Source organism: Meleagris gallopavo, chromosome 14 (assembly GCF_000146605.3).
Source record: "Meleagris gallopavo isolate NT-WF06-2002-E0010 breed Aviagen turkey brand Nicholas breeding stock chromosome 14, Turkey_5.1, whole genome shotgun sequence".
Lineage (NCBI taxonomy): Eukaryota > Metazoa > Chordata > Aves > Galliformes > Phasianidae > Meleagris > Meleagris gallopavo.
In genome coordinates, this window is record NC_015024.2 from 7,538,268 (window position 1) to 7,554,837 (window position 16,570).

At 40.8% G+C, this 16,570-nt stretch overlaps 1 protein-coding gene across 3 annotated transcripts in view; it reads right to left on the minus strand.

Annotated features, from left to right (window-relative positions):
* Positions 1-12,388: 12,388 nt before the first annotated feature.
* ERC2 (ELKS/RAB6-interacting/CAST family member 2) overlaps positions 12,389-16,570 on the minus strand; it is a 437,668-nt gene continuing 433,486 nt past the window's right edge. For all 3 annotated transcript variants that reach the window (XR_004161299.1, XR_004161298.1, XM_031555549.1), the window contains one exon: positions 12,389-15,408. The gene's annotated coding sequence lies outside the window, so the exon portion shown is untranslated. The remainder of the gene's footprint in view (positions 15,409-16,570) is intronic.

The following is a 16,570-nucleotide window of genomic DNA, read 5'->3' on the forward strand; positions in this document are numbered from 1 at the left end:
GGTGGGCGTTGCGTGCCCCGTGCCACGGTTCCTTCGTCGGTACCCGCGGGGCTCCCCACGTGCGGGCGGTGCGCGGAGCACATGGCCGGGCCGGGGGGGCTGCGGTGGCGGTGCGTGACACAGCGTCGCGTACTGCGAGTACCGTTCGCCAAACGCTGGGGGACGGAACGGGCTCGACGTTTCGGGTTCCTCCTTTTCCAGCGTCTTTTTCCGCTGTAAATTTGGCAGGTTGTTGACAAAGCTGTTCGGGTTCAATCACGCACGGACCAATGAGAGATGAAGGCGACGAGGGCTCCACGGCCCCTTTGTACTTCAGAGCGCTTTCACCGCTTCGCAGCCCTCGGCCAAAAGTTCTGCCTTGCGCCCAAGTCTGGCGCTGATCGCGGGGACAGGGGGACATTATCAGAGCAGCGCTGGGAAACCCCAATAGGCAACGAGAGCGGCCCCGCTATCGATAAATGCTTTCACTCCTTCAAATGCATTGCAGTGCAAAATCCTTTCTGCAGTCCGACGGGGACGGAGGGGGCGGGGGGAAGGGGAGCGGCGTAGCCCCGCAGCACACGCACCGGCGCTGCAGCTGTTCCCCCGCCGCGGTGCAGCCCTCCAGGTACGCACTGCCCCCGGGCAAAGCCCCCTCCATCCGTAAGCCCCCGGCTCTTGTCCGCCCGCAGTCGTACACTCCGGCTCCATTCGGTGCCCGGTGCAGGGGAGCCGCCCCATAGGGCATCCCGGCTTTGCTCCTCGGGTAAATGAGGTGCTGCACCGGGCTCCCGGAGTGGGAGGTGGGTGTATAAGGGGAGGGAGAGATAAAGGGGTTCGTTGCTGTGCGGAAGGCCAACCTTAGTTTTATGCCTGGTAAATAATATTTTATTGCCTTTGGTTTACTGTGGCATTTCAATTATCCCCTTTAGGAGTCTGCAGACTGCATGGGTTAAAGGTCATTTCTCAAATCACTAGAATTAGGAAAGAATAGCAGAAATCTGGAAAGAGGGGAGGAGTCGTGCCGTAAAACAGGAAAGATCGCCTGAAATCAACTAATAAAGAGCCCTGAGCTGTTCACCGTGTGCCTGTATTCCCGAGGGATGTTCAGCATCGGGTCATGGCATAATGCTGTGGGCTCAGCAGGCACTCCTGGGTGCTGCCGTACACAGCAATAGGACTGGGGAATGAATAAATCATGGGCACATTTTCAAACCGTGGCTCACAGAAGTGGAAATAAAGGGCAGAAATCCAAACATCCTGCAAGGCTTGAAGAATTTTAATTTCTCCTCGCTATTTAAACCAGCTGGGTGAAGCTAAAGGGGGCCAGAGGGAGGAGTGCTGACGTTACAGGCATTGGTGCTGCCTGAGCTGTAGGTTTCTGGGGTTGTTGGTCATGGAGCACCATGGTTAATGGGACGATTGTGCCATGTGCCTACTGCAAACATCTGTGCATTTTCACGAGGAAAAAATAAATAAAAATGAAATAATAATTAAAAAAACCACCCCAAAACTGCAGGCTGCTCAGTAATCTAATAGGAAGTGCAAAGATGAATATCTGAACAGCAGAACCCCAGAAGAGCAATGTGTCTGGTTAAAGGGATGGAGGTCGGCCATAGCTCTGGTGGCTCAACAGTTCTCTGTAAGATAGAAATGAGTTATTTCCAGTGTCTCAGATGGTTTTCTGCCATTTTATTATTCTACAGAATAATGCACTTTAACTAAGGGCTGTTGCACCAGAGCACTATGTGCATGTGTTCATCACAGTGCTGCTGTGTGATTTCTGGCTTTTCACGTCGGCCGATGGCGAACAGCCAGTCAGAGGCTGATGCACATTGCTCCATCACGAAGAACCTGTAGGGAAGCAGAACCCTCTGGGAAAAAAGGTCATTTGCTGTGTGTTTCTTTAGGTTTTCATAGTGTTTGTATAAATGATACAGGAAATATCAAACATTGCATTGAAACCCTGTGAAGGCAGAACCCGCCTACAGCTGCTTTGGGGTTGCTGCACATGTGTATGGTGTTGGGGTGAGGACCATGCACAACACCAGAGACATTTAACAAAAGTGAACACACTCTGCTGCTCTGAGCATCTAATGTGTTCTTTTCCCACCACCTGGGGACACCTGCCCAGAGCATCACTTTTAATTTTTAAGCTTCGAAGGACATAGATGTAACTGCCTTGAAGTAGTATGTGTGTTTTCCTAAAGCTTTTTGTTTTGCTAAGACATGCAATTACCTTCTTCTACAGACCACCCTGTTGTGAAAAAAAAAAAAAGAGGTCTGAACTGCAAAAGAAATGCCAAAGGTGATCTTTTTTTGCCAAATTTTGCAATTTTTTGTTATGTTCCTATATCCTCAGCCACTAGAAGGGAGAAATAGCATGAGAAACTCTCGCTCTTTAAATAATTGCTTTATATTTCTAGCTTGCATGACAGATGAAGAAACCTTGACAAGTGAAAAGACCAGAAAACAAAAGAGTGAGGATGTTATCCCCTGTCTGCCACCACTTCCCTCAGATCCACAGTGCTGAAAGAAGCCAGGACATGGGGAGCAGCAGCTGCTGCAGAGGAAGAACTGCAGAGCGGAGCCCAGTATTGTCTTTGCCAACTGAGGTCCTATGGGGCACTGTGATGCAAATAAGGAGCAGCAGACAACATAGGAAAGTTTGCCACATAGTGAAGTTGCACAGGTTTGGTGCATGCATCAATATACAAACCTGTAAAGTCTGTGGAAAGAAATATACCACTTCATTTGTGAATTGATGATGGCTGTTGAGATTTATTATTATCATTAACTGCCTAACAGATAGCCCCCTCGGAACACTCCACATTTCTTTGTGTTATCAACTGGAGAAGGACTCAGTTTTGGTTGCAAAATGGGTGAGTTTTTCTCACTCCATCCTCCACTGCAGCCCCTCAACCTTGCTGCCACTGCTGAGATTGCAGGCTGGGTTCAGTGCACAGGTGTGTTTACTCAGGGGTTGAAAACAGATCTGAGGGGGTTCATTATGAAGATGGGAACTAACCAAAGGCTCTGGAAGCAGGATGCCCACAGATGCCACCGTTAGTGGAACTGACAGCGGTCAGTTCAGGTCATGTGCAGGGTGGTGCCTCGCAGCAGCATTGGCTGCTGTTTGTTGGGCAATTTCTGTATTCATACAGACCGGAAATGGGAGATTTTGGCAATCTGCTCTGAAATAACAAGGCTGCAGAAGGTAGTCATAGGGTCACAGAATCATAGAATCATTTGAGTTGGAAAGAAACTTTAAAGACAGGTACTGAAGGGCTCACTCACGCTCCAGCAGCATTTCTTGCTCTCGTCTACTCTGCCCCATCCCCTCACTCTGTGCCATACAAGCTTGGGGTCTTTATCTCAGGATTCCTCTCCCATCCACATCACGGCCATCCCCCTCCTGCCACCACGTGTCATTGGAATGTTTCAAGTAGCGAGTCTGGTTTACTTAAAGAACAGTGCTTTTAGAGGAATAATACTTCGCTTTGTTTCCATTAGGACCTTAAAAAAAAACGTTTATGGGAGGAAAAATAAACAATCCCACCACCACTCCTTAACAACAGAGTACTTTCCCTCTCCTAATGCTGCTAGCACCTTCTTTCACTGAGGCCAAAGGCACCTCCCATAAACTCTGGAGGGCTCTTACAGGTTTCTCCTGAGTGGCCTGAGCCCACCTCTGCCCAACACACACATAAAGGTGCACACAGAGTTCGTTCCCCAGAAATGACCACAAAGGGAGCTCTGCCATGCCAATTCTGCACCACTACAGGCACTGCTCTCAGATTTTATTGTTAATAAACCAGTGGACCATGAACAGGCACAAATGTACACGTGGAAGAGGAAGAGAGAACAGTATACCATGGGCACCCCATGAGCATGGACCAATGTGAAGGCCACTCCTGACACGGTCACAGCCATATGCATGGGGCTGCACTGCACCTGAGCCACACTGCTCCCCAGGAAGGATTAGCCAAGGATTATCCAAGCAGGACAGCTACAGGATTTGGGATCCCCAAAGTCTGCATAGCTCAAGGAGAAATGTAGGTGGATGCTGTCTGGTGCTCTGACCTGAAATATTTCTGAGCACGTCTTCAAATCTGTGCACACAGACATATCATCAGTAAGGTGTGTTTAAGAGTGAGAGGAGGGAGCCTGGTTAGACACTTATATGACACTTATCTTAAAGACTGCTTAGATAATTCATCATTTCCTTAGAACTAAGGACATGTCATAACAGCTAAGCCAATGTATATTTGCCTGTGACTGCTTAAAGCCAATAGAATCCTGAGCATAGCTATCAGTCTATGCACCCTGAGCAACTCATCCGATAAATTTAACCCTATCTTTCCAGCTCCACAATAGTCTGTGAACTGATTCTTACCAGTTATTTGTAATAATATTGTGTAACAACTCATTGTAAGGAGACGTTTAAGGTCTAGATTAACTTTGAACTTTTCATTTTCACTATTTAATTAGGCACTTTCTGACTTGCCCTGGTGGTACTCTCGTCTCTATGTTTTCATGGAATGATTAAGGTCTCATTTTGGACCTACATTGTTTTCCTCAGTTTAAACAGAAATTGTGAAAACTTTTGGCAACAGCACTGATGGTGTGAATGTTTGCCCACGGTGACTAACACAAGGTTACACCAGCATTGCAGCCATGGGACCAGGCTGAGTGCTCCCATGTGCGTTGAGATTCTGCACTGGGTCAGTGAATGTAGACATGGCACTTAGGGCAAGTGCTTCCCCTGCTAAAAATACTAATCCAGGCTTGAAGAGTTGGAAGTTCATTTTTCATTGACTTCCTTTCATTCTCTTCTTCTGTTTAAGAGCCTAAAGACTGTCACTTTCTGAGGAGTGACCTGACAAAAAATGCTCATGGTGTAACTTTAAAAGAAGCAAGGACTGTGGTGGTTGGAAGCATGCCATGCTTTGGGCAGGGCCTGCCAATGAAGTGGATGAGGTTTGTTGCAGTGAGGGCTCTGCTGCTCTCCAGCCTACCTGCATTTGGGTAGAAAAGTCCATACAGTGTACATGTATGCCTCTTGTTCTCCTTCTTCATTTAAAGGCAGAGAAAAAGCATCCAAGCAGTTTAGCATGCCATTGGAGATGGTCTTCTGTTCTTTATAATGTTACAGAACACTGTCAGCCTTTTTGTCAAATAGCTGTATTTGTGCTTCTGGGAGAGCATGACAGGTATTCATTACTGCCCAGTGTGCTTCTTTGAACAGCTGTAGCAATTGCCCAGCCCTGACTCATTGGCATCTTTCCTGGTCACAGCATTTCTTCCATTCAAGCAGGCTGGAATAACCTATAATTCAAAGCACAGCGGTGACTCTATGATATCACTTTTAACAAAGCAGACAAGCAAAGGAATGGCTACAGAAGTAGCCACTTAATTGCATAGTAATAGTCATCACACTTTAGTTTATCTAATTGTTTTTATTACGGGTTGCCAGTTTAGCAACTTTTTTTTTATTTAAGCAGCTGTTGTGCTAATGTCTTCATAAACCACTTCCTTCTAGAACGTCTGAGCCAGTGAGTAGCTTACCCAGTGCAGAGGTGGAGGTACTGACCTGCAGCTTGAAGTGAACTCTGTAGGAAAACAGAATCTCATTCATTTCTGCAGGGCTTTATGCAGAACATTTATTGTGCTTTCCTGACCAGCCACATGTGTTTCCATGGAATGACAGAAATGCCAGAGGCTAATACTCTATCTACTTTTCAAGCAGAAGTGCATTTCCATGCAATTCCATCGTCCTGTAACTTTTTGACAATACTAGTGTGAGCATTGTATTATCATAAGTAGGATACCATGAGGATTTCATAGAAATATGCTCAATTTATTTCCATGGAAACTAATAGCATTTCTTCCCTATCCCACAACACCAATTTGTGTTCCTTAGAAAAACATTCCCAAGTTTTTCAATACCTCTCCTCCTTCTCTAAAAGGTGCTTTAGTTACAAATCCCAACATGATTCCCTAGGTAGGAAAAAAAAAAAAAAGGAGCACAGAATATATATTTTAAAAGTCACTTAAATAATTAAATGTGTGATGCAGCAGGGCTTTTTTACCACTCAGTATGTAGAGTAATTCTCTTCAATATATTGGACTTAATACTTGTCATTTGTAGTGGATTGGATGTTGACAGTCCTGTTCCTAAGACTAGAATAGTTCTGGGGGGAGCATTCCTTGTCTGAAATACAACTTGAGCAGCATTTTATTGTACTGTGACCCTGTGACTATACAATCAGGAGGGACTCCTGGGGTTTATTTCAACTGATTATGGAACACAGAGCAGAATATAGCCAGTGACCTCTGTAAATGATCACATATTTGACTTTTGGATAAGAAGTCATCTAGTCATAAATGATTTATCTAAAAGATTCTATCTGATCTGAGACTAAGCTTCACTCAGCTGTATTAGCAAAGCATGTAACAATTCATAAATTTCACATGCTGTACTACTTTGGAAAATATATTTACATTTTATATTCTTTACATATATCTGGACTGGATTTTGAAAGCTAACTCAAAGTGAAATCAGGTTTTTAAAATACTTGTTAAAAAGCTCTTCCTAAAAATCTGTTACTCATTTTACGTTGATGTCCAGTATACAGTAAGAATTGGTAAACTTGTCTGTGTAGCATAATTACAAAACTGTACTTCGATGTGGCACTAGAGGGAAGCGTCCTTTTCAACTTAATTCCTGTAGTGCAAGGGGGATGTGTGTAACATCAAAAGTATCATCTCTTCAATGCTGGTTTGTTTATAACATGGCTTAAGGAAGCAGCTTTCAAATGTTCTGGATATGCAAATAGGAAACAAAATCACAAAATACAACCATCTGATTTTATAAAGTTGTCCCATTTCCCTGGTGCTTGACCTTCATGAAAGTACTAGGCTATTACTCACCAGGGCACCATTCTTTTCCTATGAATTACTCAATTCAAACATCTCATTTGCTTTATTTTCAGGCTACAGTTTACTGTCTTTGTCACTTAGTAATCAAAAGGCTTCTCAGAAGTGGCCGTGGTGTCAAGGTCCAACAGATCACCTTCAGAAAATGCCTTTTCTTTCCAATTTTTCCCTCATCACCCAGAGTTTAAAAAACATGCAGGGCCAAACATCTTGCAATTTTTTGTAGAATTCTTGTAGAATTTAAAAGTGAGGGGGAAAAATAATTATTGAGCCAAACTGAATAGGAAAGTGAGCTCTTAAGCACCATCACTTCTAAAGAATCTATTTTAAAATGCCTGATTTGAACAATTCTCTGGGACACTCATGATGGCAACCTAAAGCTTTTGGAAAATGTCACAAGGTTTTTGTCTTTCAGCCTCCATTCTCCAAGATGCTGATTATTTTCAAATAATAACACAGCAAGCATCAGAAGGAGAGCATCATCACACAGTATTGAGCAGCACAGGACCCATTCCATCAGGGATTTAATTTCAGACATTCTTACCTGATGTGCTTCCTGCTGTGTTGTGTGAAGTCCTCAGCACACCTCTGGAGAAGGTGACAAAGCAGCAGAAGAATCACGGATTCCTTCAAAAAAGTTTTCAAAGTGCATATGGCACTTCTGCATGAGGGAATTTAAAGGTCAAAATGTGAAAAGCACTGCAGAAAAGTAGAAAAATCAGAGCTGCATGCTCCTATGACTGCAGTGGAGAATAACTGACAGAATAGCAGCAAAATGTTAACAAAATAATTCCCTGAGAGGATATACATAAAGAAGAGATGTGGACAAGGACTAGAAGAGGTGTAGTTAGGATTGTGAGTGGTCATGTTAACCCAAAAAGGATTTCTAATTGATTTCAGGACCTAAGTCCTGTCCAAATTTTACTCGTGAATAATTGCATTCTTCTTCTTTAAGTTATCTGGCTGGTTATAGCAAAAAAATATCAGGCACTGATATCCCTCATTCATATACAAAGGATGATATTTTGTGAGGAATTCCTTCTGACTTCAGCAGCATCGCTTGGAAACAGGTTGTAACTGCCCTCTGCCTTTATATTCCTAAACTGTTTCAAAGATACTGGTCACATCACTAAACATTCTCTGTATTTTAGCAGGGTAACTATATTGATTGCAATATTCTTCACAGAGGAAGGAAGATTGTGAGATATTTTGGTTAATTTAGCTGTAAACGGCACTAACTGGTGGTAATCTGAAAGAAAATTTAAGAATACCTGCATAATGCAAAGGTCTGATGAAGAGGCTTTCACCAGAATATTCTTGTTTTCATAACCAAGAACAAATTCCTTATCATACGAGCTGGACAGATCTTTTCCTGTAATTTTCAGATCTTGATGTTTTATTGACCCAACTCCTTGCTTCAGACTTGAGCTCATGTTCGCCGAGGAAGTACAAGTGGTAATTATGCAGGTCTTTCCTTCCCTGTCATAGGCAGCATTCACAAGGGAGATTTACAACCTTCAGCTTTCAGATATGGAGACTGGTTCTTTAACTCCAGTGAGAATAACACTGACATGGTGAGTGGAATCAGAACTGGAACAAATCCTCTAGAAACTAGCTACCTGGACAGCTGCTCTGGGAGTCTGTCAATGTTTTCCCTCTTCTTTTTCCTTTAATAACCCCAACTGAAAGGTCGGTCAAAAGTTGCTTTGTTTTAGAAAACTGGCTCAGATATAATTCATTTTACTCCCTGAGGCAATAGCAAATTTATCTATGGCAATAGCAAACTAGCCTGCAGACTGAAAGATACTTATTCAATTGTAACAAATACCATGAGATAAGTGAACATAAAGTAGAGACACTATAATGAGAGTCTGTGTAAAGAGTAGGTAGAGTGCTGACCTAGAAACACAGTCAGGACAACTATAAACAAAATAGATTGTAAATGAACTTCTGCAATGAAACCTAAGATCTATTTTCTTATCACAAAGCATTCAAAAAGTCAGGCAGTTGGTTCATCTGAATTACATTTAGCTCAAATTTTGATAGATAGAGGAAATGGTTTGGCCCCATGCTCCTATAAACATACGCGTATGCTCCAGAGAGAAGGAAACAGGGTACAATCAGAAACCCACTGTAAGTCAATAGTCTTTCAGTTCACTTCAGTAAACTTTGGGCTAGTTCCTTAATGCACACCCTTATCATGGCTGACAACAATCCTGCCTTCACACTTTTGATTGGTCTCAGAGTAGAGAAGGTTCAGAGGGCAGGAGAGCTATGCATGAGGAATATGGCTGGTCCGTAATGACTGCACTTCTGTGACCTTTGGTGGATTGCAATAGGGATTTTTTTTATTTAAACAAAACATAACAATTGTAAGAGCTCCAGGGCAGATCTGTGTTCTCTTTTGGCCTTTGTTAACCTCTAACCAAAATCTGGCCATTTAAAAGAATGTTCTTCAGCTGTTTTTCTTTATTTTTAGAAATTTAAAATGAAATATAAAGCTCATAATAAAATGCATATGAGGACACAAATCAATAGACTTGAGAACTATGTTAGGAATTACCAGACATATAGGTCTTCATTAACTAGGGTGTTGTTCTTGTGAAATTTTCTTGTATGCATGTTGTTGTTCACAATATTATTTATTTCTATGGTAACCAAAGCAGCAAATACAACAATATTAGACAATAATATTAATATTAATAATAATAAAGCCTTATTGCAAAATAAGTCCACTAAGAGCCAAAACAGAGGTGTTTAGATGATGGTGTAATTTGCTACAGTAACTGTTCTGCTGCATATTTGGCAAGGCCTGGATAACTCATTTACAAGGAATGCATTTGCCCAAAATACATTCAAATAAAAAATAGTTATCATGCTGCATTATCATGCATTCTCAAAGATATTTCCTTCCTATAGATTTTCCCACGACAAGAAGGCTTTTCCCTGAACTCAGGTTAACTGCAGGCTGATGGTTATTTCTCTTATGCAGCCTTTTGAAAGTCGGTTAGGTGATGTGGAGCCACACATCATCAGTCCTTCACTATCTGGAGCTATCTAACTTCCTCACAGCCTCCCACTCGCCTCTCTGCTGTCTGCTCCATCTGGAGGGAGCTGGCTGCTCTCCTCCAGCCCGACTCCCTGAGCGCAAGGCAGCCAGCAGTTGCCAGAACATCTGCTGTCTCCTGGCTTCTCTTGGGTGAGTACCCAAAGCACAGCCTTTTAAAGTTGGACAGTCGCCTCCACTTGAAACTGACTGAGTTCAAAGTTCTTAGATTTGTCCTGAGATTTGCAGCTACATGGGAATATATGATTTAGCGATCTGTGACGTGCAATCAAGTGTGCATTTCAAAGGGATACATGTGTTGTCATGAGGATGCACTGATGTTTTGCCTCCTCTCCCCCTACACCAGTAGGAATCTGATTGTAGAACATCGTTATTCTGAAGGCAGAGTCATTTCAAAGATTAAGAAGTGGATGGAATGCGAAACCAAACAAAGTAAGTCCTTAATTCCGTAATTGTGCTCACCAAAGGTGCGTTTCTCAGCAGAGCTGCTCCTCACCACTGCCTCCAGGCTGCATGAAAACTGAAGTGTGCAGTGAAGGCTGTTCCTTGTGAAGGCAGAGGTTGCCTCATGTTTGAAAACATGCTTTGGAAGAAGAGACATCTTGTCTGTAAAGTTAGGAGCACAAAATAGCATCATTGTAATCTTACAGGAGGAAAGTGTACACAGCAGCCCCCACATCAGCTGTCTTTTTCATATATGGGGAAAATCCTGCCCTGGCAATGTGCGGGGCTCCCACTGACTTCATAATGGGAAATCTATTGCTTATTTAGAGCTGACTTGGCTTCATTTAGAATGATTTAATACATCAGTTATTAAAAGTTTCATGTTTTAGAGAAGCAATGTCAACAGGTGAAATACAGTCACATTGCTCTTTGACCCCGTTTGCTCTTTCTGATGAGTTTCTGCTCAGCGTGCATCATTAGTGCAGTTGTTTCAGGACCCATTGCTGGGCCTGGAGCACAGTGGGAATACCTGGGAGATACAAGAGGTGTTGAGCTGCCTTCATCTGGTTGATGCTGGCACAGAGCTGTTTGGCACTCTCAGAGTGTGCCTGAACAGCCATCTTGGCTTGAAGTACAAACCGACACTCAGCTTCATCCCCTGAATGCTTGTATGTTTGCTCACTCAGACCTCAAGCTACTTTGGTCTAAGTCTGGACTGAACAAACAGGCTCTCTTATGAGGAAACCTCAAGCTCAGAAAAGGCTGACTCTTACTCAAGCTCGCTCCAGGAGGGCTGGAGGAGCCCTTGACTGTATGAACTCAAACTTCAGACTGAGGTGTGCAACCAAAGGCCAGAGTTGTGATCCCAGGAGCTGCCTCACCCCAGGGTCCTGCCTCCTCCAGCAGCCCTCAGAGCTCTTCTGGAGAGGAAGGACACTCCTTGCCAACAACAGCTTTTCAGAAAACAGGCACCGAGAGCTCTCTCTGTCTTCCTCCTGTATGGCCTCATATGACGCACGGGCACTTAATGTGTCCTTTGGGCACAAGGAGGAGCTGCCCTCAATGCAGGAAGGATCTCTTGCACTGGTGTGCTTCCAGCGGAGCGGGATGAGAGCCTCAGTGCAGCACTGTCTGAACACAGAACAAGATAGTCCTGAAAAACTGCAGCAGGTCTAGAAAGGAGATAGATAGAAGCGATTGCTACTCAATTTATAGCATTATATCTCAAAATTAAAGAGACATAAGAAAAATGCATGAAAAATGTATGTTTAGCTGTATTTTAAAGTGAAACTTAATATCCTATGTTAGTGTTATAGCACTCTCTTACCAAGAAAACTAATTTATAGGCAAAGAAACAGAGCTTAAAACTAAGAGACTGTGTTTTTAAATAACCTAAGTAAAATGCATACTTAGTTACCTTTTATTCTCCTGCTGTGTGTGCCCTGAGCTGGCCCGGGGAGTTCTATGAGGTAAGAAATTCCTGCTCAACAAAAGTTCCTTTTCTAAAAAAAGTGAACATAATGGAAACGGGGAACCACTTACCAGGCAGCTGAAAAAGGAGCTGACTGTGCAGAGAATTTCACACCTTACGGCTTTTGGTCAGTAAAGTACATAAACAAAATGTAATTTTCTATGCAATTACAGAAGGTCACACAAGAATATTATGTTTTAGAAACCCACTCAAAAGCATATTGCTCACTAAGAGCCCAGTCCGGAAAATGGTTACTCACTTTAGTAAAGTTGCTGGTAAGCATTTCTGGGAGCAGGGCCTAGGAGACATTTTCCTTGTTATGCTTTCTTAAACAGTTTATGTGATAGTAACAACAGGAAGATAAATTACTTTGAATGGTAGCAATTAGAGAAATAAGGAGTGTGATAGATTTACCATGTGGAAAACATCTCTCACACATTTTCGTACAGCCATTAAATGTAGTTTTAATGACACAACACTGATTTCAGAAAGAAACAAAGTTTATTTGATGAATATAAACAAGATGATCAACACTAAATACTTCCATACACATGATAACAATGTTATGAACTCTAAATACCTTGGTACTTTACACTTCTACTAGACATTAAATTACAATGACTGTCTAATACATGCCCACTGTTAATTTCTAGGAATTCCTTAGTTTCATATCGATATCCTTAACCACATATCAATATCACAATCCAGAACATGCCACTCACTTGAAAAAAATATTACAAGAAGCACTATCAAATGAGGATCTAAGGTTATTAGGGAATACTGACCCATTGCTGCAGAACATCACATTCAAACGTCACCCTACACACAGAAAAAAAAAAAACATTGCAGATATACTTTGTGTCAACACATCTGAGGTCTTTTCATAAACACTGTTTAAAAAGTAAATTGAAACTCACTTTCAAATGAAAGTCAATGCGCAGGTACGTGCATACTGGATACACAAAATTCATCAAATACAAAATTCATACTGTACATTTAAATGAAAGAAAGAATGCGCAGTACAAGACTGATCTCACATTAAAATAATAATCATTATCTTAAGTGTTAACCAAAAGTTGGTTGCTTCTTTACACTTCAAGGGGGAAAAAAACTACCAAACATTGCTCAAATAAAATATTTTCCCAACATCACAGTGTTTATTGTAAACCCCGAGATTCTATTTTAGTATATGAAAAGATTTTCTGCAAACATCGTAGAGTATCACATGAAATGAAAAAAAAAAAGAAAAGAAAAAAGAAAGATAAAGAAAGAAGCAATGTTAGACAGAGTTTTCCTCCTTAGGGCTAACCTGTAGGCCCTGATAAAAGTTTAGATCAATACTGTTACCAACATGAATGGAGCAAAAATGCCCCTAAAGTAATACCTGTGACAAAATTGGCACATACATATAAATATCTAACTATACAGCTTTGCGTCTGAACCTATTTCCCCCTAGTTTATTTCCTACTTCAAGTATTCAGTTGCAGAGTTAAGGTTAAGACCTGATTGTAAGAGACACAGACGATTGTCCCCTACTGTGACAACAAATTTGTCACAAGAAACTAAGCTTTGTTGTCTGAGTTTCCAAGTGCAACATTTGTCATATGTGCTAAATATACTCCCAAAAGCTTTGCTGTTTCAAAACAAAGATCTAAAATGCCATTGATAGTTAAAGGACAAACTTTTTAAACATGAATGAAATTTGGATTATCTGTGCTATACTAATTCTATACATTTTCTATCTATGGAAAACAGTAGCATCCAGCAGGACTCCTGCTCAAATAAATTGCTCTTTGACTGCACCACGAATTATGGTACAAATAAATAAAATATCATCTCTAGACAATCACTTTAGAGGGCTATATGTATGGCTCATGTAGGATGTTTAGGGTTAATTGCACCACAGGTTCAAAAAATATTTTTTCTAAATTCAGTGCAAGACTTCAGGAGTATCCACTTAGATTTTTCTTTTTTACAGCAGCAAAGAAAAACTACTAAGGATTAAGGCCACCCATGCTTAAATTTATTGTTTGTCCTTTAAAAATGTAGATATTCTATTCCCACTCCTATCACCATGGAAGCATTTCTCCCATGGACGAAAAGATGCCCCAGTAAAACAGCCAAACATTTGTAGGTTTGCCAGACTGACCAAAAATGTTCATGGAGTCACAAGGATCCTCTCCTCGAGAAGTCGTAGACATTTATCTATCAGTTAATATTCTCTCACTGAATGTAATGACTTCACATTTCTATTTTTCCTTGCATGTGCTTTAAATTTATTTCGCTAGACATATTTTGGTGATTCAGACAGCCTCTATGGGCTGTTTGTTCATTGTTATTTTCTTCTTTAACATCTAAAAGTCATTGGGATCCATGTTGGAGACTGTTTTTCAACGCAGAAAATGATAACAAACAGTTCCTCATTTACAGGAGACCTAGTGCATATACTGTATTCACAGCAATCTTACTTTATTTTTATTTTTTTAAAGAGTCCCAGCTTTCATTGTTGAAGATCTGTATGCATTTGGATGGTAAAAGGTTGATACATCCTTGTGTATATGTCCATATAGTCCATATATATACAAACATATGTATTTATATACGCCTCAAGCTTTTACCATCCAGGAATAGATACATCTTGTTTATAATTGTATATTTATGATCAAATTAGATGTCCTATGCATTGTCAGAGACACACACCATATTTTCATAGAGTTAATCTTTGCCATCAGTTATTAGTACCAAAAATTGATTTCATTTCCAACCTGGCCCAGAGCTTAATACCGGTTATACTATCAATGTGATTTTCTTCATTCTTTTTTTGTTGCTGTTTTTTTTCTTGTTTGTTTGTTTTCATTTTGGTTTGTTGTTTGTTTGTTTGTTTGTTTGTTTTAATTATAATTATCAGTAGATGTAAGAAAACAGAGGAGGGTAAAGGCTTGGTTTTAATTTTTTGAAAAGCCCACATCTAATTGGGGTTAAGATTAATGCCAACGCCCTTTATATAACATTTTACTAATACCTCTTTGATAATCTAGTGCAATAGAAGTTTTAGAATAGTCTAGGTAAAATCAGCAAATGCAGATACCATACCTAAATTACCTACATCTAAATTACTTATTAAAATCAATATCAATTTACCAAAAAAGAGTTACATAACCTGATTAAATGAACTTCATTAAACAATAATATTTGAACACTTGGTTTGTTTGTGAAAACAATAACTTGCAAGACCCATTAAAGATAGAAATAAAGCTTTTGTAATTTCTGCTTGAGTCTCCTTCGTTGTTTTACAAAGTATCTAATTTCACAGCAGACTACTAGAAATAATGGAGAAGACGCCAATTAATGCAGCATTTCGTTAGATATCAACCTTAGAATTTATTTTCTGCATCTGTGATCTTCTCCAGGATATCATGGTCATGTTTGGAGATCCAATGCAATAGATTATCATCGTAACTTTCCAGTGCTAGGTTTTTTCTTCCTCTTTCACTAGTTCCTCTGACAACTGTAACAAGGACACAAAATATTCCAATTAATAACACATTTCAAGCAACAACATTCTAGTTCTCATCTAAACAAGCTTTCCATCAACATCAGTAGGTACATTGCTTTTCTAGGCACTAAGTATTAAGTGAGGATTTAATTTGATTTGAACCCACTTGATACACTTAAAGAGTGGCAATCTTTTCCACAGATGATTTGTATGACAAGATTTCCCCTAAATGGGAAAGATGTTAAATTCCAAATATATGAAATTCTGTTGTGTTTGTGATTCTGCAAATGAGGAGTTTTCTGATCTTCTATACAGGCGCAGTAGCTTCGAAGTGGAAATGTTATTAGTAAACCTAAATGTTTCATTTGGAAACCAAAGGAATTGTCCATTTATTTCTGCCATGCAGTCGATGTTGGTTGTTCCCCATGGCTGGCACTGATGAAATCTAGGGGAACACTAAAGGGAATGGTGCAAGCCTGAGTCAGTCAGTGGAAAGTGTCTTCTGCCACTCCTGGGTTTGGAAGAGGCTCTGTCTGATTGCAAGTGACTGTGACATGAGGCCTGAATGATTTGTATTGTTACACCAGCTCGGCTGCAAGCAGACAGCACAGTATTCCTTAACAAGGGCAGTGAATTAGTCTTATTCACAGTATCTGTATCTCAGATGAGTGGGAGGAATTAAATGATTCCACTGCAGGGCAGTTGTTCTTTTATCCACTGACTTTGTTCCTAGAGAAGTGGAAATGCATTATGTATGGGACTCTCTGCTGCTAAGCTTGCATTTATGTAAGCAAAGAGTTTCCAAAACATCCGTTTTCATAAAAAAGAAACAGCTGCTGAATTTTTACACTTCTGCATGCAGCAGAAAAAGTGTTGTGTTTTCTAGAACTTTTTTACTAAAATGCCTCTTTAAATTCTAGAAGCTAATATTTAGCACAGTAATTACGCTATGAGTAAAGTGCAGCACTTTGTATAGAATGCAGACAAATAAACTCGCAAATCACTTTCAGTCTCTGTTTTTAAGTTCTTCCCTCTATGGCAACCCTATATAATGGTTTATCTAACACAAACTTAGATGAATAGTTTTACTTCTCCAGTGGGAAGTTGGTACAATTCTTCTGGTTAAAACACTTCAGGACTAATCCAAAGCCCACTGAAATGTGGAAAGATTCCC